The sequence below is a fragment of the Planococcus citri genome, chromosome 2 (genome assembly GCF_950023065.1).
Source record: "Planococcus citri chromosome 2, ihPlaCitr1.1, whole genome shotgun sequence".
NCBI lineage: Eukaryota > Metazoa > Arthropoda > Insecta > Hemiptera > Pseudococcidae > Planococcus > Planococcus citri.
The window spans coordinates 45,959,701-45,986,860 of NC_088678.1; the positions used below are offsets into that span (position 1 = coordinate 45,959,701).

General features: G+C 33.5%; 1 protein-coding gene across 1 annotated transcript in view; it reads right to left on the reverse strand.

Moving 5' to 3' along the window:
• LOC135836103 (protein O-linked-mannose beta-1,2-N-acetylglucosaminyltransferase 1-like) overlaps positions 1 to 27,160 on the reverse strand; it is a 104,823-nt gene that overhangs the window by 24,028 nt on the left and 53,635 nt on the right. Inside the window, exon 3 of the mRNA XM_065350721.1 lies at positions 15,660 to 15,732. The gene's annotated coding sequence lies outside the window, so the exon portion shown is untranslated. The remainder of the gene's footprint in view (positions 1 to 15,659; positions 15,733 to 27,160) is intronic.

A 27,160-nucleotide genomic window follows, 5' to 3' on the forward strand; every position in this document is an offset into this window, starting at 1 on the left:
CGAAAAACTCAGAAATTTTACTACATTAACCTAGAAGTTTGCACCTTATTTTCGACCGCCGCAAATCGATTAGAAAGACATTTCGAATCATTTTGAGCAGTTCTGGAGTTAACAGCAGATTTTTCAAAATTGGCTTTGCCTCAAAATTTTATCCAATGAAGTCGAGAAGCCAGAAATTTGTGTCGATGTCCTTATTCCAACACGTTGAGTCGATTGGAAGTAACTTCAAGCCGTTTTAGAGTTTCTAGCTATATCATGGAAATTTCAGATTTTCAAAAAATACCATTATACTGTCGAAATTAACTCAAGTAATGTTGATGGCTCACCTGATCGATTAGGTACTTATCAATTTTCATCGAGTTTAAACGCACAAAAGCAAAATTGTGCATTTTTTATGGCACTTTTTGAAAATCTGTAATTTTTAAAATACAAAATGACTATACAGACTTCAGAACCATTTGAAACACCATTAAGAAATTAGGGTGTGAAGAATTTCAGTTTTCAACTTCATTGGGTAAAAAATTGTAGAAATTTAAACTTTTCAAAAATCTGCTGGAAGCTCCAGAACTGCTCAAAATGATTTGGGACTGTTTCCAATCGAGTTGGCTGGTCGAAAACTAGGCACATGTCAAATTTCAGCTTTTTAGATCAATTTGACAAAGTTTTGATTTTTTTGCATTTTTGGTAGATACAAAAATTTTCAAAAATTTATCAAAAATTTTAAAAATGCACTTCAGCTTTTGAAATGTTTACTGGTGATGTATTTTTGCATGCTCTTTCGATGTAGCAGTTTTCTGTCATTTGGGCTTGGGATACTTCTCTTGTAAGATATCTAAGTAAAGCCTCCAGTGGATTTAAAAATGTTTCTGTTTTTGAAAAAAAGATAGGTGTTCACAAAAGGGATTTGGTTTTTGAAAAGTATTCAGATTGATTTGAGAAGTCGCGTGCGGCTTTCGAGAGCTGACATCAAATTTCAATTTGACTCTTTTTATTACAGTATTTCCTAAACTGTAAGATCCAAAAAATCACTGAAATCGCAACAAATTGATTGGATAGGTCAAAAATATGAGTTCAAATAGGCATCATAATGTGTATTTCGAAAATGAACTTTTCGGAAGAAGGGACTCTGTGGGTAGACAGAAAGCACATATATGCCCTTTTCCGATTTTCATATCATATTTCAAGTATGGTTTTTGTACATACGTTGATGATATTTTACAAAACCGCTAAACACCCGATCATAAAGTTAATGTTATAAACCGTGTATGCCATACTCGTGTTATTATCCGCGAGAAAAATTTTCCTACGGGTCGATGAACCTTCTCTGGCTAGCAGCTAGCAATATTATTAAATGATTCGAATAGAACAGTATGAGACAAAATTTTGGATACGTGTATGTAAACGATAAAGTCTTGATTCATTGCAGCAGCATCCATCTATCGTCGTCGTGTTGCTTTAAATTACATCATTATTCCTTGTTATGTGATTCGGTTTACCTAACAACGATTTGAACCGATGAAATGCCCCGTTTTCTCCACACCCCTTCAGCATTCAATTAAATGGCCAACGAAATCGGCGAAAAATTACCAAAAAAAATACGGTCGCGAGTTAAAAAGCGACTAATGACCGGCATTAAATAATGGTCGGAGTTTTACAACGGATACTATATAGCGATATTTCGAGAGACAGAGAGGGAAAAAAAATCTGTAATATATCTACGTTGAAGTATAAATGACCATGCATAGAAAATGGTGAAATACCCCGAGCCAGCCAACGTTTCATGTACGAGTATAGTATATTATATATTATACGATATATCGAATACACTACTATGTATAGTATTGGTCTGCATTTCGAATGTTAAAAGCTGCGAATAATGCGGTATATAAAGGGATAATATGGTATATCGTTGGCCTGCCGCACTTAATTAATATTCACTCGGCATCAATGCTGTCACAAACACAACAAACGAAATAAGTGTTCCGAAACGCACATTTTAAATGCGTACAAATAAAAGGTTGAAAACAGAATAATCGACCTTTCGACTACATCGCTCGGCGACGAGCTACTTGCTACAGTATTTAATTAAAGGCGACACTCGCAGCTTTTGTTTGAAGCTACAGCTACGAGTACAACTACTCGTACACCGGCTGTTTGTTTGTGACGCGTTTAAACCGCTATTACTACACGATGAAATTCTGTAGGTACGAAGTTGAGACTTTCAAGTCGATATGCAATCGTTTCGACACCACGTTTACTTAATGTATCGCCTTGCTCTCGAGTTAAAGTCAAATTGCTAAAATCTTATATCGTTTGCATTGATTTCAATTGCCCCGCGAACTTGTTGGGTTTGTTTGTTCAATGGATTAAGTACATGGTTGAAATTCTCTCTCATCGCTTTCTGCGTCTTCTTATTGCCAGTTGCCTTTCTATCTTTTACCTTCCTCATCGTGGCTGTCCTTTAATAAATGACGCCATTGATCATTTCGAATTTACACTCTTCTTTCAATAATGTTATTTCCTATAGCGAGTATCTTGTATGTAATATATCGTACGAGTAATAGTTTCAACTTTTAACTTATTGAAAAGTAAACCAATATATCGAATGGATGCAGACAACAGTGTTTATTTCCAGATTTGCCAGAAGGCTTTTCATTCATCGCAACTTCGCAAACATGAAAAGTAGGTTAGATGAAAGGCCTGATTTGTTATAGCACCACCTGTTGCTGCGTGAAGGTTCGCGCGTTTATTACCTATCCGTTTTGTGTACATTACGAAAAGGTTACCAATGTATTTTTATAGAATTTGCATTGTTTTCAAAGTCCCAAGGTGCTGGATTTTTTTCTTTAGGAAAGTTCATTAAGTATATGGTACACTACCTTTTTATTCTATGCATTGCCCAGTTGAAATTTGCAATGACCTCCAGATTGTTCCAAACAAAAAATTGAGAATTTGTTGGAAGAGAAAATAGGTAGGTTTAGGCAGAAAAATTTTGAGTCGAGACAATAAAAATCAAAGGAGCATCGGTATGTTATGTTCTGAATTCAAGATCAAAAAAGCCAATGCAATGGAAAAAGGTACAAAACAATCTAAAACATTGATTTTAAAATTTTTGATGGCATTATAACCCTTGCCCTCATCATATCATGTCGCAAATACAATTGCTGTAAGTATTCTTTTCAATATTTACTAATCAAAAAATTCTTAAATTACAAAAGGTACATCTTCAAGGTTTACAAAATTTCTGGGTTCATAGGCATTCTCTGGGGTAAGATCTTCGAAGTTCACTTCCCTACAATACCTAAAGAATACGAACTACGCATGCAAAAATTGATAAATAGCACGTAAAAAAAAAAACAAAAAAAAGCAGTTCATCTACAGCACAAGTAGTGCTTTATCTGCTTTTTTGAGCAACAGGAGGAGATGGGAGTACCTAATTTGGAGGATTAAAAATTTCACTAGAGAGTTTTTAAACACACCTTCGAGCAGTTTTAATGAAAAGTAAGATCGAAAATTTATTTGGTAATTCTGGAAAAAACAGTTTTTTTGAATAAATTATTTTGGAAACCTCCGAACTTGAAAAACATGAATTTTGAGATTTTTTAAGCCTACACGTAAGGTTATGTAAGTTCCAAAGACATCAGAAAATCAGCAACACTAAAAAAAATCATAAGATTCTTTAAAAGATTAGAACATTGTTTTAAATTTTCTCAACGTGAAACTCTTTGAATTTTTTTAATGTCTTGCTGAGCTCATTTGGCCACAGCTTTTTGCTATGCTCCATCAAAATTCGAAAAAAAAAATTGAAATAGGTACACTCACCTTAATACCATCAAGTTTTAGCGCCAAAAAACAATTAGAATTTATGCAGAAATAATTTTTTTCTATTTTAATCTGAATTTTGCGGAGCCTTAGCTGGGCACTTCCATCATAACCACATTTCGGATTCAAAATATACATTGTGACGATGTATGAAAGATGATTTTGGAATTAATTCGTTTGCAAAAAAAAAATCATAAGGAAACGGGGGCTTGAGACATGAGTTAATTTTTTTTTCCAGTAATATAAATGAATTGATTTACCCAATGGGATCGATAAAGTTCGAAGTTTAATTAAAAGAATGGTGGTAAAAATAAAGGGCTTTCAAGCATTGTAATTTTCCTCTTTGCTCAGTGACAGAATTCTATTTTTGTTAGATGGTGTTGAGGAGAGAGAGGGAATGGGAACGACAGGGAAGGGAAGGATTGCTGCTGTCAAAAGAATAAAATTTACAAGGGTTCGAGGAATCATCTGCCAAAATTTAACTGTAGATATTAACTACTTACTCGAAAAAACGAGTGACTGATTTCCTATCCTCAAAATTAAAGGTATTATGTTATGAGCTCCACATCACTGAAAATTTACAAATTTTATTGTGTAAGTATCTTTAAAATTGAAGGGACAAACTGGATTCAAAATTTAGAAATTTAGATGGCCTTGAATTTGAAGATTTTTCTGTTTTCAATCTGTGTTTGTCCCTTTGAATTTGAAGACAGCCAGGCGTTTTTTCGCTATTGTGAGCCAGAAAGGTGGGGTGGGGGAATTTTTTGGCTCCGACATTTTTTCTAATTGTACCCAACAATGTTTCATCAAAATTTCAGAAATCCGAGAACAGGAGCATTTCACCTATTTTACCTAGGAATATTACCTTTCAGCTATCTTGATATATAAGCACAAATACTTCTGTGCTTGTAGTTTTACGATCACGTGGTATAAATGAATTTTCAATTACACAATTCTGAGGTAAAATTTCACGCTGAACAACCTTGTTCTCTTCGATTTTCGCCATTCGTCCATGTTTTTGGAAAAAAACGTAAAAAACGTGGTTTTTTGAGAGTTTTTTGAGCTTTTGAGCTTGACTCATCACTCCAAGTGGCTGGGTGATGACTTCTATAGAAAGTAGACCTAAAGATACATATTTGACGAAAAAATCGTTTTGGTATGTTTTTTCGTTCCGGAGTAATGTTGATTTAAAGTTTTCTTTGTCCCCCCTTCTCCCCCCATTAGATGAAAAATTCTGAAAAAATTCAGGGAGGTGCCCCCATGTATTCTCTAACTATATTCGTTTACAGAATAAATTTATCTTAATTACGCGCTGATACAGAATTTTTACCCTGAAAAACGCGTTTTTGGCCCTCTTGGCTGAGGGGGGTGAGGTGGTGAGCGGGCTATGAGCCCAAAATTATTTTTTGAGGGTACTAAACATACCCTGTGAGTTTCATCGAAATCCGAGGTTAAGGGCATTTTGCCCATCTTATCCGGGGGTACCATCAAGTTTGCTCTTTCAATTTTGAAGATAGGCAATTCGTCATATAACATCACTTTTTGTTCTTCCACTCGAGCACTATGGGTTAAGGGCATTATTTAAATGATTCAACCATTTTCTTATTGTTGATAATTTTTTAAAAATTAGTAAATTTTCAGTTTTGCAGAGCACATAACTCCTTCAATTCACAAGATAGGCAACCAGTCATAATAAAGTTTCTTGTTCGCCTTTTCGAGTTCTACCTGCAGTTTAATTTTCGCGGACGGTTCCTGGAACACCCTATACATATAAACCATAACCAATCGATAATTTAGTAAGAGTGATTTACTGATGCGATTGATAAATGTAGGTAAGTACCTACCTACGTCTGAAGAAGGGCAAGTGATTTTTTTCTGCTAACCAAAACAACAACAGGTGAATATATTTTAAAACGTTGCATCGAATTTATTCATACCACCATCTAATTAATTTTTACTTATAAATCTACGTTGGGACGTGTATCACGCGAATTACATTTTCAAAAAGTAAACACACTGTAAGGTTTCCAAATAACTGATACCGTAGGTGTTGCTACAGCAATATCCAATCAATCAGAACAGCAAAGAAATTTAAAATATGTTAACTAATTCAATAGCAAACTTTGGCTAGTTTACTTTGTAAAATCGACATTTTCGCGCTCCACAGTAGAGATTGATATAAAATTTACATTTTGCCACTCGCACGATGTTCGAACCTGTACGTACGAGTATATGGTGGTTGTGTTTAGACGACGACAGTCAAAACGAACTTATCGATCTAAAAGCTGGGAATTTGATTCTTTTGTGCATGGTTGGTTTCCGTTTACTTAAACGCTATGAAACCGCGAACGATTTAAAACATCGCTGCTAAAATGTAACTAACATAAGGACAGCTTACACGACGAAGAATGCAATTAACGAAACATGGTACCTACTACCTACAAAACGCAAACAACAAACTTCTTACTTAGTTTTTTCTACTTTATTGCTAAATTGGTATATGCTGTATGCATTTTACTCGTAGTACTTATGGTATGTAGTTTTGAAAATGAGCATTTTTATATCGCAACTTCGCACATCATCGTGTGCAAATCAAGTTCCTCTGAAGAGTAAATATTTGACTAAAATTTGCACGTAGGTACTTGGTAGTGTATGTGCCAGGCCATATACTTTTCGAAATACTCGTACATTGCATTTATAGCATTTATGTGTTTGTAAAACGAGGTACCTACGGAGTACAAAATAATGTGGCTATATACAAGATAATGTTATTTATCTCCCGTTTTATCGATGTTTACCAAAGTGACATATGTGTACATTTTGGCAACATATAAGTTGAACGAAAAGCTTAATAAATAAAATTTACCCACGAAGCAAATTATGCGCAAAATGTGTACCAAAAATTGTCGCAACGGAAATCTTTTAACGTGTTATGGTCTGTTCCCTGGATGGCAATAATGTCTCTGTTTCGTAGATACCGATCTATTTCCTGTCTACCTACCTACCTACATACTTCTTCCGCGACGACCATAAGTATTATTTTACATTCGCTACTTTCACAGCTGATTTTCACGAATTGAAAATATTCACCGGATGTTCCATAAAAATTTACTTACTACTTAATTTTAGGGCACTGCACGAATTGCGTCCCGAAAGTACGAAAAGGCACGAATTGCGTCCCAAGTAATATTTTGCTAGGCACGAATTGCGTCCCAAGGTTAGGGTGTTAGATAGGTTGGATGGTCGTTTTTAGAGAAATAAGAAGAATACGTACAAATTAACGTATACGAATATGCGTTGTTCTGACTTCGATGGGACCTTTTTGCTTTTCATTTGTGGAGCTGAAATTTCTAAAAAAAAAATCATTCAAATTATGAAAATTTTGAACCGAAAAAATCAATCTCCTCCCATGAAAAATAATTGTTCTTTTACTTATAAAAATACAAATTTTCAAAAGCTTTTTCCCCTGCTACGCTTGGGCCAATTTGTTTATATTTTGTTTTCATTTTTATAAAACGAAAAAATTCTGCTTGAGGCTTCTAAAAATTGAAAAATGAACATGCAAATTTTCTATAAGTCATAATGGGCTATGAATATACGTAACTTAATGGCTACTACCCATCATATGTGTTGAGTACTTACGAGTATATCTAGTGGCAAAATTGTCTTCTCACACTTCATTTTACATTAAAAAGTTCAATGTTATAATCGGCAAAATAGGTATAGGTATTTTTTTGTCACATCAGTCGGCAAATTTCTGATCGAACACCCCCCCCCCCCCCAAAGAAAATGTGTTTTCAATTCTTTTAGAGTTCAAGCGTATGGATGTCAAGTTATTTGAAATAACATTGGTAATGCATAGGGCTAGGATTTTTATGCAAATGCTTGTCTGAATGCACTGCAGTAGGTACCGCATAACAATGTTTCTTTTGCGATTCATGCATTTTTAAGCCGAATTGCAACATTTTTTAGCGCATAATTTTGCTTTTTTAGACCATAAACGCTTAAAACTGCTTATTTTCAGCAAAAAATGGCCGATAACCGCTTTTTTAGCGCTTTTTCAAGTACTTTAGCGCATATTTCGAAGAAAAACGACAAAAAATCGTTCTAAAAACTCGAATTTTCGTTGTTGTCAAAAAAATCACTTTCAAACTATTTTAGTTGAAAAAAAAAAAAAAAACATTTTGATGATTTTGATCTCTGATTTTGCATACGAACGTTTGAATTTTGAATCAGTTAGTTTTTATTTACCTAAATCTTGTAATCTGACACTTGTAGGTATATTTAATGTTTTTGTTCAAAAATTAAATCTAAAATAAATGATTTTTGATATTTTTCTGATTTAAATAATTCAGTTTAAACTTGATAGGGAATCCAATAGGATTTTTGCATTCTGCTTATAAATACCTGCATTTTGATATGCCACATGATGCACTTACAAACCGCTTATTTTCGCTTTTTCAGATTTTTTGGCGCATAATTTTGCTTTTTTTGGCCATTTCAACTGCTTTTTTAAGCGCTTAAAACTGTTTTTTTAGCGCATAAAAATCCTAGCCCTAGTTAATGCAAGACGAAATGGTACTCCGAATGCATTTTTTTTCTATTTTGACCCACTTCTTTTGTTTAAAATATACCTGCCCCAGCGGACGCAATTCGTGCCTGTTTGGGACGCAATTCGAGCCTACCCATTTGTACCACCCGTGGCGCGGGACGCAATTCGTGTCCAGCCAATTTTAGATCTAAGCAGCACCTGTAACTTGACTTAGATTCGAATGGAAATAATGCCCATGAAAACTAAAACAAGCACTATGTTCTTTTCCGTTTTTGGATACCCTGTATATATACTTTATATCAACCATTTTTCATATCCGATTTTTCTAACTGAAAACATCTCACAAAAAAGGTAAGTAGGTAACTAGATTCGGTTGCAACGAATTAAAACTATTTCCATTATTTAAAGTTGAAAATGCAGATCAGAAAATTTGAAATTAACTCATTCAGGTTGACGAAATAACCCAGCGAGTTATAAATTAATCCGTTAACCTTTCAGAAATGCTTTTTATAAAGATAAAATTATGAAATGCTTATTAAAACCCAATTTTCTTTTATGACTAAGATGAAAAAGAAGTCGAAAAAAATGTTCATCTCGGGCTTTTTTTTCTACTACCGTAAAGTTATTTTTGGTCGGTATTTTCGCCTGAAAGGAAAACCAACTTTATTAAATTATAATAAAGTAAAAACTTGTGTTTATTGAAAAAATACGAAAGTTGTTTAAATTTTTAGAGTTATATTTTCACAAATAAACGTATTTGGTGCGAATAAAAAGTAAACTTTATCCCCTCGATAATATAAGTCTTAAATATTTCACCGACCTTAAGTTTTTATTTGTCGTTAAAAATGCACGTCAAGTATTTTTTTTCTTTTTTTTTTTGTGTTATCGAAGATGAATTTTTTATGTAATTTTCGGACATAATCAAAATGCTCGTATAACGTATGGGGATTTGGTGGAAAAGGTTCCAAAAGTTTGTACAGGTAGGTAGGCACCTTACCTACCTAATATGTTGAGGCACCATCGCGCGAATTCAGTCTATTTCAAAAAAATAAAAACAAAATCCTCCAAGTTTCCATTCTTCTTATTCATTATAAATATTTAATGTTTTTATTTTTAAAAAGGGTTCATTTTTTTTTTCATTCTAGATTATCGCGCAAAAGTGGATGGTAAAACTTGGTAGGTGATTGTTTTCAGTTTTAATGAGTAAAATGCGGTGTTTTATCAAAAGAAATAAAACGGTGAAAGCTAATGCAGCTCGTAGTTTTGAAAGAAATTATAAAATTAAATTTTAAAGTAAGCTACTTTGCCTGCAAGTAGGTACTCGCAAAAAACTTGCTAAAAGAATTTTCCATAATATAAATAGGTACCTACCTATTTGACTAATTTAAAATTTGTTTTCAGAATCTTAATAGGCTATAGGTATGTAATGCTATAGTGTATTCAAAGTGCATTAAAAATACGCTGTAATAAGTAAGTTGGTAAATATACGTATTGTACACCAGTTGTGTTTGTAAACATAATTTAAAATTTCAACCAATGAAATTGTTGGAAAGTTTTTTAGTCCAGGTAAATCAGCTCGGAATCATGTGTTTGCTTGCAATGTTTTGGGGCAAGCTGAAATTTGGTATACACGTCCCCCACAGTGTGCTGAACAACATACTAAAAGTCCCCAAGAATCCCCTGTATGCGTCCACCTCTGCTGTGGATCTTAGCCCCCTCCCCCAAATGCCAACACCTCCAATTTGACTGAAATTTGGTTCATTGAAGGTTCATGTCACCCACACCTCAAAACCAAATTTTCTGCAGCCTAAATTGATTTTTGGTGGACTTTTGAAATTGGCTGAAAATGACCGAAATATAGCCTGATCACTGATAAAAATGATACTTCGTGCCCAAGAAAGAGGAATTTTGATGTTATCAAAAAGGAGAGAAAATTCCCTGCCTGAAAATTGGAAAATTGAATAATCATCAAAAAATGGGCGTTTGAGTGATTCTTAACACGAAAGAATCTTTCATTTTGCATCGGAACAATAATTCAAAAGCATATTTTTCGATTGTTACTCAATTTTTCAATTTTTACTTGGGGATTTTTTTTCTCTTTTGGCTTATCAGAACATGTCAAAATCCCTTATTTTTGGACACTCGGTAAAGTTTCCACAAAAATAAAAAACCAGGAAATATAATTCTCAAATTGACTCCCTGAATCGATTGCGACCATTTTCAAATCAAGCTAAAACCTTCAGCAAAAGTTAGTATTTTTCTAACTCGGTGGGATCGCTCCAGAAAGCGCTGTAATCAATTTCAGCAGCTAAAAATTTAATCCTACCATAAATTCGATATTCTCAATCAGTATATTTTTCCAATTTTTTTCTTAATTTGTTTACATTTAAAATAGGTACCTACTTTTTTATTTTTTCGAATATTTTTTCATTTTTTAAAACATTATTTTAATGTTTTGATATCTTGAAATAATTGTTCAGATTTTTTCAAACCCTCCTAGCAATTTCATCAACTTTTCGTTCTTTTGAAAATTTTTTCCCAAAACGATTTGAATCTTTGTGCAATTTTTCCATTATTGTAATTCTGATTTTTTTGTTTTTTTGAATTTTAATTTATTTTTTGAGTCTTTGTAACAATTTTTTTCGGAAGCTGGGAAATTCCAAAATTCACCCGAGTCTCCAGAACGCTTCAAAACTGTCATCAATCGATTTCGGTGGTTTCAAGGCATGCACTAAATTTCAGCTCTTGATGTTGGTTTGTTCGTGAACGAAAGATTATTCATTTTTTTCAAAATAGGTATGTACCTATCTAAACAGGTAATTGCCAGAGAAGGAAATTTTGGATTTTATAACTAATAGAAATGGATTTTGAAAGTTGTGCTTAAATTAATCAAAAATGATCGAATTTCATTTTGATATTTTTTGTGACAATTTTTCCAAGGCTGAAAGATTAAAAAATTTACTGGTGGCTAGAAAATGGTTCGAAATCAGTGGTATCAACTGACTTGGGTGACCTCAAAAATAGGGTGCAAACCAACTTCCAGCTTTCTATGTACCTTGAATTAATCAAATTTTGATTTTTTTTTAAAAATGGAAAATTCGCCGAATTTGAGTTTTTGAAAATTTAACAGAAATCTAAAAATGAAATTTTTCATAGGTATACTATCTTTGGTCTGGTGGTGTTGGTGTATTTTTGAGTTCCGTTTCGAATTTTATTTATCAGGTCCAAAATTTTTTTCTCAGATTGGTACTCCCTTACAATTAATAGCGTGATAAAAGATGCATATAGAATTATTTGTATTTTCACTCACTTACTTAATGTTTAGGTAGGTACATATAGGTAAGTACCTACCTATATATAACTGCACGATGCAAAGGACTAGATTTACTCTCATACACGGATCTATCTATAATACCTATATGTTTTCTAATGAGAAAAAATTTGTTTTCAGATCGTATTGAAAATTCTATAAATATACCTACCGACGCGACTAAAAAAGCTTATCGACACCGGCACGGTATGACCGAAAGATTGCACCGTAAGCCTACATGGATAGGTGAGTAATTTAAACGTAAATCATGTTTATATATCGCCCAGGAAATTTCAGATCAGATGTTAGGTGGAAATTGAATGTAATGGTTAGGGACGAAAAGCCATAAATGTCAGTCCGAATGTATAAAAAATTCCTTTTAAACACCATTTGGCAAATATTCCTGCGAACCGTACGAGACGACCTAATACTTCGCCTTAAACAACTTTCCATTATATGTTGGTTTCTTTTTTTTCTTTTTTCTTTTTTTTTTGCGACGTTAAGATGTAAAGGAAAAACCAATATCATGTGTATCGAAGTTAAAACCCTTTGAATGAGTGAATCTCGCTTATAAAAAAACCCCTAACGTAGTTTTTTCCTAGTTCACAGACGGGTTAGAGGTATGTAAACTTACACACAACTTAGATGTACATTAATTTAACCACGATCAATAACTAATTAACTTTTTGCCACTTGATATGATTGTTTTACAAAAGGTTGAATAAAAAAAAAAGGTGTTCCGTTTTATATGCTGTTTTTTTGCTTTCGAATGTAATTTTAAATTAAGGGTAACATATGTACCGAAGAAAACATTGACCTGTAATAGAAAAAAGGGTAAAATAGGGAATACTTTCGTCGAGCTAGCAACCTTTTTTTTTTCTTTTTATTTAAGTAATACTAACAGCGAAGAATATTTTAAATTTTATTTTCTTTCGAGTATAATCTCCGATGTTATACCTCTTAAAAGGATTAGCGTACGTAATATGTTTCCGCGCTGAGAAAAAAAAAGGATGCGGAAAAGTTGGTTAAATTTATTTTTTATTGATTCTTTTGTAACATCGTATTGTATCATTTTTTCCCTCTATCAACGCGCATTTATTACACGATAAAATCACTTTACGAGTCCTCTAGCTTAACGTTTTTCTTCTTCAACGTCGTCTCACCAGGTAGGTACACAATATACTCGAATAAGATCGCAATTTCCGCGATAAAATATCTAGCTTTCAATTTTCATCAATATTAATAATTGATGTTTAAAAGTTTAGGTGAAAATTACCTCTACTTGTACAGGTACACTGCAAAGGTCGTGTCGCGTCGAGTCCAACCTTTGACTTGTACGAATCGAAAGAGCAGGGGCATTCGGGCAAATGTACAACGTAGACGTACAGAACCAAACCAGCGAATGCTTTTAATACGCAGCTTGTCCGGAATATACTCGTACGCGAACGTAACTTCCTAAAAACCTCTTATATAGGAAACGGAAACTGGCAAATTTATTAGATGGAACCATCGAGCACTCATCGAAAAAGGCTACAGACAGGAACGGATAAGGCATATATATCACCTATCGTAATGATCCTTGATTTCATGTTTTCTTTAAAGGTCTCTTCGCCTTACACGAGAAAAACGTCTGCGAAAATTTTCAAGTAAGTATTTAAGATCACACCACGGTCGAGAAATTTTTTATAAAGTTTCCCAAAATGTTATACCACTACTTAGATATCCTATACCCATGTATAGACCCTATTAATTTTATCGATCCTCGTACAGACGTAGCTATAGAGTGAAAATTTTATGAGCTGATTTTATATACACCGATTTTGTCCAAGTATATACGAAGGTGTTTGAATTTTACACTTCTTGGAATTTGTTATCGTAGTATAACCGTAGGTAATAACTCGATAGACGGTATAACGTAGTAAATTGGAAACGAAAGAATTAGATAGGTAGGTAATAGGTATTTTCCAAAAATGAGTAAAAAAATGCTAAAAAATGATGCATATAGTGAGATTTATTATTCCTGGCAAATATTATATAGTTACCTACTTAAAATTAATTCAACTTCATTACCATACAAAAAAATGAAATAATATCGTAAAGCAAAAGTGCTATATATGGCTCAGTTATAGTCAGTCAGTGCTCATTTAAACATTTAGAAAAAAAAATTACCTAGTGTAAAGAGGTGACTGATTCGAATGTAAAAAACCATATTCGCGTGTAACACGCCAACTACGGTTACGAGTGTATCTACCTCTACCTGCTTAATTTATATAGGCAACAACAGAGAGAAAAAAGAAGGGAGGGAAAAAAGGAGGAAATTATAGCAACTTTTTTTAACAATACAAATAACCACATCTTAATAACTTGAAAATCACTTCGTGATTAAAATGTATTGTTTTTTGTAACTTTATATTGTGGAAAATAAAAATCAAATTTTATGATTTATTCTTCTCGAAAGGGGTCTTTAAAGAAAAGGTGAAACGAACGATGAAATTCAAGGGGGTTTTCTTTTTGTTCCGGAGAACCGCAGCTATGCAGTAAGAACGCAAGTAAAACGCTATAGAAATATGATTAATTTACAGACATTTAATGAATTTTTGTTTGACGTTGAGAAAAAAGGCGTTGCGTACGCTGCTAGTAGGGCCGAATTTCTAAACGTGGCAGTTTCCAAAAGGGGAATGCACGTGGTGAAATTTCGAATTAATAAGTTTCTTTGTTATTATTGAAATTTGAAGTACCTAGGTATCAAACTGGAAGAAAATTCTGAGGTCTAATGGACAAAACTCATCTCAAAAAACAGAATCACTCAAATTAAAACCAACGTTCCTAATATTCAAGAACATTTTTTTTCAATTTTTGCCAATTTTCAAATCGAATTCTACGTTTATTTGGGGAAAAATGTCATAAATTGATAAAAATTCAATAAAATTGAGTTTTGTTTGCAAGAATTGTTTATAAAATAAAGTTACCTACCTACTAAAAATTTCAATGAAATCCACCAAAATTGAACTAAACATTATCAAAATAAAATTATCCGAGGGGCGGGGGTGGTTAGGTACTTATTAGTTCTGATCAGATCAGGAAAATGTTCATAGGAGCAGATTTAGTTCATGATCAAATCAAACCTGCGTTTATTTGAATAGGTAGATAAAATCATACGAGTATATCTGTCTAAAGGAAAGTGATTGGATCTGATTCCAATTCCTTCTATCGATTTAGAGTGGTTTGATCAGAAACCTGTTTGGATCTGCTTGGATATGTTTGATCAGATCAGATCTGATCATATTATGATTTTATCTGTCCAGATAAGAGCAGTTCTGATGAGATCTAAAAATCAAATGAAATAAAGAAAATGTCCGAATCTAATCAGATTTGATTAAATATAATCAAATACATATATGTAAATTTAAACAAACTTTCTACCGTCCTCGAACTTCCCCCTCCCCCCCAAAAAAGTTGGATTGCTTTTAATCAGATCTGGTTAGATCTGGACATTTGTTGAATCCAATTTGGTCTTGGATTTGATCAGATCTGTGCTCATCTGAACAGATAAAATCATATCCACCTGTAGAGGAAAGTGATCAGATGTGATTAGATTCAATCTGAATCTGACCGGTTTTCTATGATTAGACACTCTTTGGAACCAATTTGGTGTTACATCTGGTCAGACCTGCGTTTATCTGAACCGATAAAATCATATCAGTCTAGAGGAAAGTGATCGGATCTGATTAAATCCAACCCAACCTATTTAGATAAGTTTGATAAAATTATGTCTATTTGGACCTAGCGGATACTCTCTCGATTCAATTTGATCTAATATTTGGTCAGATCAACGTTTAGATCGGACCACACGGTACCTATTTGGTAAAACTGAAGGTTACCAAGACTTCTATTTGAAACAAATTCAAAGCGAACATTTTTTTTAAAATGTGAGACTTGAAAGTATTTGCAAGTTTGCGAACTTTTGGTACTTACCACTGATTGAACCTCCCAAGAAAAGTGACGCGAAAATCGGATACTTCTCATAGCAATGAAATTCTCGATAGCCCTGAAAAAAAACAACACAATAGTAGAAATGAATAATTATACTACTTAAATTGCCTTGAATCATTTAGAGTTGGTCAATGGATTTTTTTGGAGAGGGAGGGGCGGCGAAAACCTCGAAAAACTGGTATCGAAAAAATCAAGATGGGTTGCCTGTGTTATCAGTAGAAGGGGGTTATTTGAAGCAGGACACCCTATATATACATATAAGGTATTATGTAGTATGTATACATCTACCTACTTACGTCTGCCTTTCTTTTTATTTGTTTTTTTTTAAAATACGTAAATAATGATTTTACGTTAGGTAGGCAAATAAAATATTTCATTCTGTTTTTAAAATGAATTTCAACTTAGTTTTTCAGTATTTTTAAATAAATTTTTCATTTTTTTCTATACGTACTTCAAAAATTTGCACATCATTTTAATTTCATAGCATTTCATCATAATGTCATTGTTGAATGAAAGAATTGAAAACAACAACAACAATAACAACAAGAATGTATTAAAAACATTTCTCCAAACATTATTTACGTTCATTTCATTTTTTTCAAAATCTATGCCTCATACCTATATAAACTTTTTTTACTCCAAAAAATTCATCTAAAAACAATTTTCCAATTTGCCTAAGGCTAAAACCTTTGAAAAATATCGACAAATATCGCGTAGCACGAGAAGGAAGCTCGTCGATTCGAAATTCGCGAAAACCATACCGGTATCGTTTAAACGACGAAAAACAAACGCGAGAAAGGTATTTGCTCGGGTTATAAAAATGTACTTTTTTTTTTTACCAACAGTTTATGAATTCAAAAGTGGAAAAAATTACAATATTATTCGGCGAGCGAGGCACTTATAATACCGGCGAATTTAATTCAAGAAACATGAAATAATTTAAAGGAAATGATCCATTTTGGCGAAACATTATTACGACGAGGTAGAGGCACACGTTTCCTCTGCTTTTTCGTTCCACTTCCTACCATCGGGCGAGAAAATTTAGTCGCCATAATAAACGCCTATTAATATTATACCATATTTAAATATAATTACACTCGGACTAAATCTACGGTAGCGATAAAAATATGCATTCTGAGGCTTTGTTAGGGAGAGAGAAAAAAAATTAATATTTGCGAAAGTGTGTAGCTTATGCAGTGCGTTAATGGAAACTTGGCCTGCGATATCAATCTCATTTTAATCGGTTATCCTTACGTTATATTACGTACTCGTACCTCGTATACAGTGATGTGTGTATTCGAATAGGGGTACTTATTAAAGGAAAAAATACGTAGAAAACGAGATAACACGTTGGCTCTGTGTAATGTGCCCCATCATAAAAGCTGTATTTATTGCGTCCACTCGCGATTGAATATTGATCTATTAAAAAAAGCAAACCCTCCACGATAAAAAATTCGTTTAAAAGATATGCTTATGTACCGGACAATGGCGAAATATTTCCAGAACACTCGAAATTTCAATACCAGATATGTATAACACAATATAGGAAATTGGCGAAGTGAATTCGGTGGTTGTGGTTGCGGCGACAATGGTGGGTTTTTTTTAGGAGGATAGGTACGTAGGTTGGTTTTTTTTTATTCGTTTAACCACGACCGATCTGAATCAGGGTGAACGCATTTTCGTCGCGACCTTTTATTCCCCTATATAGGTATTCGAAAGAGATTCGCAAACAATTGCCAATGAGTATACAGGGTGTCCTTGTCCCGTCTTAAGTTGAGAACCTCTCTCTATAGTATAGGTAAGTCTGACAATGAGTATCAATAGGCAACATGTACGCAATTTGTGTTTGTGTGTTTGCCTAACCTTTGGATTGAAAACATGAAACAAGGATCTCTTTGCTTTTAAATTATTCACGTGTTTTGGGTGGAAAAACTGATTTTTTTTGGTTAAAATATCAGAAACAAAAAAAAAGTCGTACCTATACTGTATTGTATTATATAGGTACCAGGATTATTGTTTTGTTAAGAAAAATTTAAATAAGTGCTCGTATATTGGTTCAAAAAAACCAAACAACCGTAGTTTAAAATTCAAGAAAAAAAGTTGTACTCACTTCAATCCTTATTTAAAATTTTATGAAAAAAATAATAAACTGATAATGGTACCTGATGTCAATCTTAACAAATGGGTGGGCAGAAGTACTTACGTTATTATTTTATTTTTCACACTTTTCTGTTCTTGAGAGAAAAAAAGAATTAGGCACATACTTGAAAATTCAACAAAATATCATTTTTGTCAGATGTTGTCGTACTCCTACTAGTATTTATTCGTTTTTCAATTATTTGTTTCATTTTTATGACATTTAATAACTTTTTGGAATTGGTTGAATTAAAACAAAATTACCCACTTACAATTTTTGTAAATGGCATTCTTCATTTTCTCCTCGTTTTGTACATATCAATTATCTATAATAAACTAGGTACATTTAGAATTTTAATTTCTCGCATTATAATTACTTTTTAATCCTGGTTTTGAGGACCACACAATTTTTGGGTCATTTTTTTCTACTTAGAAATGTATTTTTGTAAGGTTTCAGAACAAGGTTATCAGAGCAATAATAAAATTACCTACAGTTTGACAAATCAGCACAAGAATTTATTAAAACTGAAAAATTACAATTTTCATTTACTGGCCCAGAGTAAAATGATTGTATCTGATAAGGTCTGAACAGCTACATATATCTAAATCTGATCAAAATTCATCAAATTATTATCGAGTCAAATTTATACCCGCACGTGATCAGCTCTGATCTGGCCTGATCAATTAGATTATGATCTGGTCTAATCAATGAAGTCTGATCAGATCTATTCAGATATAATGAGAGACAATAAAGTCTATTTTGGATCTTATCAGGTATTTTGATCTGGCCCGATCTGATAGAATTTGGTCAGATTTGGTTTAGGCCCAATTGGATCCATGGAATGTCCGGAGTTGATCAGATTTGATCACATCTAATAATTTTCCGCTGAGGAAAGAGTAGGTAGAGGTACCTGGTTTTAGTTCAAGTGCACGTTTTAATTCTGTTCAAAAGGTAAGTAGGTACCTATTATGCTGAAAAGTTCCTGTTCTAAACCTTGTTCTCTTTTAGTTCTAGCTCCAAACTGGATAATTCTTGTTCTACTCCCAGGAGAAAATGATTAAGATCTCATCATAGTTTTTTTTTACTTCAGTCTGAGAGAACTAATTTTTTTATACTCATCTGAATGTTCTTTCAAACTATCCGATTGTTTCTTAAAAGTTGGATAGAATATATGTATAAACATCATTGAGATGGGAGGAGGAAACAGATTTGTTTTCATTCAATTTAGATGGGTGATCGCAGAGCATTTTACATTTTTAGTTCTTTTGGATAATTTCCTAAAAAAGAAAAAAAAGGGCCCTTTATTAGTTAGGTTCTTTGTTGTCTTGCCATCTATCTTGATGCAAATTTGTGAGGTTTCCATCGAAATTAGAATTTTTGTCTTTTATTACCTGCTGATAGAATGCTGCAAGATTTTGAAACATTTCTTTTGTTAACATTTTTGATCACTCATCTTTTTTACCACCTACATACATCAAGCATTTCTTTTATTACAATACACAATTTTATTTTTTCATTTTTTCTGACCATCATTGTGTCCTAAGTCGTGTTTGGAATTCATTTTTTGGTAGAGATTGAATTGGTTTTTTTTTTTGGTGATGACTTCAGATTAATTTTTTGTAGTAAATTTTGATGAATTTTTTGGTGATTTTTAGAATAAATTTTCCTGCTGTGATTTAGAATACCTGTCGTGTTTTAAATTGGATTTTTAATGTTGATTTTAGCTGAATCTTACGAATTCTTTATTTTTCTTCCACGTTGACTTTAGAAAATCGGAGTAAAGGTACGCACTGCTTGAGCAATGGTTTTACTTTCATTTTATGAAAATATTAATAAGGATTTTCAAAAAGCAACCTGAAATTGACCAATTTCTTGACCTGATTTGATCCGATATTTTCCCCCGATGGTTTTGGGTTTTCTCTTTTACCTAGCTCATTCACATGAGCCCAGGCCTAAAATAATCCCAGATTTGGAAATCCAAAAAACAAAATTGCTACATATAACACTGCCAGAAAATGTTTGCCAAACACGAATCTGTTCCCTGTTTTGAAGATTAGGCAACCCACATACAAGACACCAACACAGATTGCCAATGTGTCTGCTGAAAGGGTATCAATCTGAGACCGGACACCCTGTATGCATAGACAGAAAGTAGGTAGAGATTTGCGATCCGGAGCCGAAATTATCATATCGCGTTAAATGGTTCATTGGTCATTGCGACAGCGTCTCTTATGTACTCTTTAACACTATTCTCGATTCCATCATTATCCTATGGCGCACTTTAACATGGACGCTTGAACCGTTTCATTAACAGGGCGTATAACGCATAATGTTTATGTTATAGGTATATGAGGGGGTAGATGAGCGGAACAAGATTAAAACGGCAGCTTTAGTGTTCTGCGCCAGGAAATTGTATGAGTAATGATATTCCGCGACATTTCTCTAAACCCTCCGCTTCGCAGCCTTTCGTTGCAAATTGAACCTTTGATGTGATTAAGTAACCAAGCCGACATAATGTAGGTACCGTGTATGCGTTATATTAGGCTCTTGTATATAGTATAGTGTGTATATGTGTATAACTCGGCGTTCGGCTGCTCATAAGATAAATAGATTCTAGTCTTCAGTGCGACGACTTGACTTGGCCGTTTAGCTTTATATTTGCAGAAATATGCCCAATCGGCTTAATAATTTTCATACGCGCGTTATACGCTCCAAGAAATTGTACACCGAAATGTTTAAAATAATTTACATGGCTCGTACGCCCTCTTTGCATCATCTACGTAGGACGTGTAGTAGGTATTATTGTTCAGCGCTGCTCGCAGAATCTACAATATATAGTGCTACACGAAAATATGCTTTTGACGCTGGGTATCTTTACTCTGTAGTGTGTTGTGTATGTGCTGTATACGTATACTAAAATGCCAGTAAACCATATCAGCGGGGGATTAAATCTAATCAGTGCCAAAAAAGTTTCTCTTCACTGAGATACCCAAACAAGCCTTTTGCAGTGCATCAGCAGTAATGCTGGGTCCTTATGAAAATGCAAAATTGTACACGAAGGATTTTATTCCTTGGTAGCTACAATAAGAAATGAAAAGCAGGAGCAAGTTGACATCTTGTTCTTAAAAAATAGACAGAACTGATTGGCAGAGGGAAAGGAGAGCTTTCAGGGAGCGACAAAGTACTTCAAAACTTCGTCAAATGGGACAGAGTTGGAATATTTATGACTTACCTATTTTTTGAACCTCTCAGTGTTCCCCCAAACCTATTTTAAAAACAATGAACAACCTACTCGACTTGAAATATTGAATTACGTTTAAATAACACAATCATCACGATCATGATTAATTCATTGGACACATCCGCCACTCTATCTACCAAACCGATCAAAAGCTCTTTAAAAATTAAACTCAAAATGTGATAGGTACCAGAAATAATACAATTGGAAACGAAAAAAAAATATATTATTTCAATAAAACTCGCAGAAAATTTATCCCTCGAGGATTACTCATGGCTTTTCAAGGTGTATTTGTTCGAATAGTAAAAATTCTCCGCGATTTTTTCTTTTTATTCGTGAAAAAAAATACGCTGGAAAAAGTAGGTATTCCGCTGGGATTACGAGACGGTCGGGTGTTAAAGTCGAATTAAAAAAGAAACTCGAAAATGCTGTAAATGAAAAGTTGAATTGAAAAGTTATAATGTTTATGTAAAATTCAACAATGCGAAAGCTATTCAGTTTTTTGTAATGCCGATATTCTTTTTGGGTTTACGTACTTTGGAAAATACTTATATCTACCTACAGAATTATATGAGATGAATTACTAACGTGTATATTTTCAACGTACTTTACCTTTATACGACGTTCATATGTAGATGTGCCTGAAGGTAAACTATGAAATTGAATTGAATGTTTCGAGATGTGATATCCTTGTAAATTAAGCATAGGAACCTCACGTGTATGTACTATTCCAGCTTGACACACACGAAACATCAAGTTTCAGCGGTTACTGACCGTATCTTATAAAATATTCGAAGCTCACTTGGATTCATAAAAAGTACTTCTCCAAGGTACCAAGTAAACGTAGAGCTACCTAATATTCATTCGAGTAGTTAAAAGGATTGCTGAGAATGTGAAATGGCTTCATTTCATTGACCTACCGTCCGCGGAGTAACATGTGGAGATTTTTTTCAATGTGGAAAAAGGTAAGGTGGGTGAAGGGAAATCAAAGAATTTGCCCTTTTATTTTTCAAACTACATCTTGTTGCTGTTTGAAATTAGGCATCATTGCGTATTTTAGCATACCTAAATGAAATCCAAACTAGATCCTATTTAATTCGACTGAAAAGCTTTTATGCGGTTAAATGATACTAACGAGGGGACTACGTATCTACCTACTTTAAAGTTTAGGGGCTTGCAATCGAACGAATGTTGAATTTTTGGAAACAGTGTGCAAAGAAAAGGCAGAATCCAAATTCTCAGATGATAATGTTGATTTTTTGGCAGCTTTGGAAATTTTGATTTCGAATGGAAAAAACACAAAATTGTAAAAGTCAAATGAAAATTGCATTACCTAGATCAAGTACCTACCTACCTACATATGCTGGTTTTTTGCTTGACCACAAATTCCAAAAGAAAATAAGCGTTGAAAATTGGGATTAAAGTTTAAGGTAGGTATCTACTAAGTACATATAAAGAAATCCTTTTCCATGGAAAAATAATCGAATCTGATCAGATCAAATTTGGTCTTGAGAATACTAAGGATCTCATCTGATCCGGTCAGATCTTATCAAACAAGTCTAAATGAGGCAAGATTTACTTATTCTAACAAGAAATGGTATCCCAACTGGCACAACATTTTTTGAACTGGGCAAAGCTAAATTGAAAGAGCAGGCAAAAATTGAGCACCACCCAAAATTTCAACAGCTAAAGTGGATTCTTAAATTTTTAGTAATTTTTTTAGAACGACCAGAAATAGGGAAAAAATTAAAATTTCATCAAATTCATCTACAGAAAACTCAAATTTGGTATAATAGCTTATTTTTAACCCGCCAAATCGATACCTTTGGGAATTATTTCCAGCAGTTCTGATTCTGAAGTCTTCAATAGATTTCTGAAAGATGAAATTTTTACAAAATTTTACCAAATTAAGTTGAAAACCTAAAATTTGCTCCACATACTAATTTCAACATGTTGAGTTGACTGAAAGTAGGTTCAAGCTGTTGTGAAGCTTCCAGCAACATTTGGAAATTCCAGATCTCTAAAAAACTCAGTAAAAGTTTTATGATTTAAAAATTTGAAAAATTCACTGCTGCCTTCCAGTTTGACCTAGAAGGCTAAAATGCAGTTCACATCCTATTTTTGATATTCCGAATTGATTTCAAGTGGTTTTAAGTCAATTCGGAACTTTCAGAAGCATTTTTGGTTTTTTAATTTACCTGTCTATTCTTTTTTTGTTCTTCAATGAAATCGCTGGATAAAATATGTTTTTGAACTGGTACATACCGATTTTGGAGACATGGTGTGTAATCAACCAAGTGGGTCACTGACAAGCACTAATCACGAGCATACGTGATAAAGTTGATGTGGTCGGATTTTATTACGTTTTTTGGAAAATATGAATTTTTAAAATGTCGCTGGAGGCTCCAGAAATTCTAGAATAGTTTGAAATCCACCTTCAGTCAACTAAGCACGTTGAAATTAGTGTATAGAGTGAATTTTAAATTACCAGCACTTCGTTTGGTGAAATTTTGTGGGAATTTGAACTTTTGAAAATCTTCTGGAGGCTCCAGAACTGCTTTTTTTAATCGATTCGGCGAGTCTAAAATAGGGTATGATCCAAATTTCTGCGTTTTAAGTCAATTTGGAAAGATTTTGATTTTTCCTATTTTTGGTCCAAGATTTGATTTTAAAAAATTCACCAAAATTCGAAAAAATGCACTTCAGCTTTCAAAATTTCAACTGATGATGGACAGTTTTTTTTTATCTATCTGTGTTTTGCTTAAAAATTACTCAATCATCTGGGTTTTTGGGAAGGGAGGATTGAAACAAAGGAGCAGGGAAAATTTTGCTCAATTTAGCATACATCGTATTTCTATCCTGCAATTAGTTCAAAGTAAAGATTTTGTATTTATTACTTAATTATCAAGGTAGGTACGTACAATCACTTATACAACTTCTATCAAATTAAAAATTTCAAAGACTGGAGAGATGATCCGCCCCTTTCACTCCCAAGAGAAAAAACAAGTGACCTTTTTCAATCCTCTTAATTTTTGTACCTCTTTCCCTTTCGCTGCTTTTTCGTTTTTTTCTATCACTTAATTCCTTTCTTTATTTCCCTTCTCTTCCCTTCAGTCTAAGCTACTGCTTTGAGCCCAGAGCCATTCACGTAATACAAACTGGCAAAAAAAAAAAAAAAAACGTAAAAAAGGTACCTATCACAAGGTTGAAAAAATTTACGAAATTTTCTGCCTCGTCTTTAACTTTTTTTCATTCTTTCGAAATTTATACAGAATAAATGCGTCGCCTCGTGTCTGCTGTTTTTTTCGAATAGAATTTCACAGCAATTACCGCAACGGTCATAACTCCAAGTTGAACTCACCTCAGTATCCTTCACATGGCCGGAACTGGCATAACGCGAACGAAAAACCTAATAAAAGTAGTTGAAACGTGTACGAAATGTTAAATCGCTCGGTAAGACAAGGTAGAAGGATTCATCCTTCATTAAACGCTCATTACAGTCGTTTGCGTGAGCAAACGCGATAAAAATTATTATCCTGCAAAAATTTGTACTATTATTTCAAACATTTTCTCGTTTTTGGTTAATTACACCGAATTAATACTTTAAAAAGTGGTCTTTCGCTATATTAACTAAGTAAACAAATAGGCCTGTTACTTTCATTAATGTAAAAAACTTTCCATTGCAAAAGAAACTATAGGTAAATAGACGAGTGCAGGCAGAAGAGTTGTGCAGTGGAGGAAGGTATTCGTCGTAGATAGAGATACATGTAGCAAATTAAAACGTTTAATTCCAAATTCAATGTAGGTAATCGTATCTAACGAAATTTACGAGCTGAAATGGAGAAATTTTTTTAAAACAACAACAGCAAAAGTTTTTATGTAGTTGTTTTATTTTCCACAGTATTCGTAGCGTTAATAATTTAATTACAAAGATAACGACGAGAAAGGGTGTTGAAATTACAAAACAGAATAGTACACAACGATATTATAGGTCATCGCGGTGTTTTTTTCTTTTTTTTTTCAACTCACAACGCCTAACATTAATTATAACTCGTATAGCTAGTTGCCGGTCGACTTTTCAAACAGCCTGTCAAAATCTGTCAATAGGGGCTTTTAACATTTCATGCGACGATGGCGCCTTTAAACGGATTTAAATTTCAGATAATCAAAGAGGCCGGACGACAAAAGGCTTGAAATCCAAGTTCGGCTTCGGCGTTTCCAGATGGTTAATCGAGTTACCGAGATGAAATACGCTAATTTCCTCGCCACATCCGAGAAGTCATTCCGCGTGATTTTTTCACCTAATTTACATTTCATTAGAGTAATGAAATGCGCGACAAAATCGCTCCCTTATGTGCTTTATACCAAGTGTACTTAGTTAAACTATACCTTGAACCATACCACAATAACTCTCTGGTGATTCATAATACGTTTAATTTAATCAAGTCGCGATAATTTCTCAAGTACTTTGGCATGAGTGAAGTGATCTCAGAACATTTTCTAAAAATTTTTCAACTAGAAACGTATTTTTCCAAGCCAAAACGGAAACGAAACAATCCACGATCCATTCCTTTGATTTTTCTTACAGAAACATGTTTAAAAAAATTAGATTTTAATAGCAACTTCCTTTTCACTATATAACCCTTCTCTAATAGGTACGAACCTCATCTCATCTACGTCAATGTTCACTTCACCTAAAACTACATTTTAATTCATCAAACAAGGTAAAAATGGAAATCTCGGCGATCGTGACTTTTTTCTCTCTCTTCGCAAAGGTTCATTCAATTTGGTCATTACATTAAACTTTCTGCAATTAAGAAAATGAACCGAAGTTTTTCTTTCGTGTCCTTGTCGTAAGTATTTAAACTTGAAAAAGAACCTCTCGATAACTGATGCAGCGAACAAAAAGAAGATATCTGCTTTTCTGTTGAAATCTTCCCTTCGTCGCGCGTATAGTAAGGTACTAATGGTATTCGTAATTCTCTGGTAAGATTGAAGGAAACTTCGCTCTTTCTTAATTCTATTAATGAAAAAAAAAAAAAAAAAAAAAAAAGAAGAAAAGAAAGAAAAAGAAACAGAAAGAAAAAAAATCTGAGAAAGATTATTATGTTGCTTATATACCGTATACTCGTACATACGAGAAAGCGGACAACAGAGGGAGAAAACTTTTTTCTAAATTTGAATATCTTGCAAAAAGCATCTCTGCGAAAAAGTCACGCACGAACAGAAAGTTTTTGAATGAAAATATAAAAGATAAGGAGGATATTTATAAAATGCACATGAATTGTAATGTGATACAAAAATCTTCAATTTACTTTTACCATTCTTTTTTCTGGTGAGAATTTTACCAATTTAATTTTTTTTGTCGACGTTCACAGGTTAGTATGTACTATATCGCGTGTACTTCTTTTTTTTCTCTCTCGTCATTTTCGTGCCGAGAAATGTTAAAGACGCGTTGATTGTGAAAAACTCCTACGTGAAAATTGGTTCAATTAATTTCTGCAATCGGTCTACATTGTGATGGCCTGATGGGGTTTTTATTACACCGAGCATAGCGTAAGAACCAAGAAGCCAATAATGAATTTTTTCAAATTAAACTCAAGTTAATCAGGGTAGTTACCTCTCAGTCTCGTTGATTGCAAGTTGTAAAAATAGAGAATGTACAATACCGCAACTTGACGTTGATTTCTCAATACATGAATTGAATAGCAGAATTCCGACGAGGCAAAAATAAAATTTAAACACAGGTTAAACTTGCTTATAGGTGGAAACTGCTCAGCCTCGTTGTTGGGGCTTTTTAAATTGAATCTTTCTTTTATGAAAATTGTTTGCTTTAAAACTCTCTCAATAACTTGCGTGTATTCATTCGATGCTAGGCCTATTTACCTACCTATACGTTTGTACATCTCTCAGCAATATTACTCGTAGGTAGTAATTATTTTTATGGATTTGTATTTTTTCCCCCTGAATCCTTGCTTATACATGTGTGCGAGTATATTTTAAATGGGCAGGTACCTATTTTCTTGGGTACCTATTTATTTAGTTGAATATCTACCTATTTACTGTACATCTACATATATATAGTCTACTCTTCATTCGAGCGGCAGT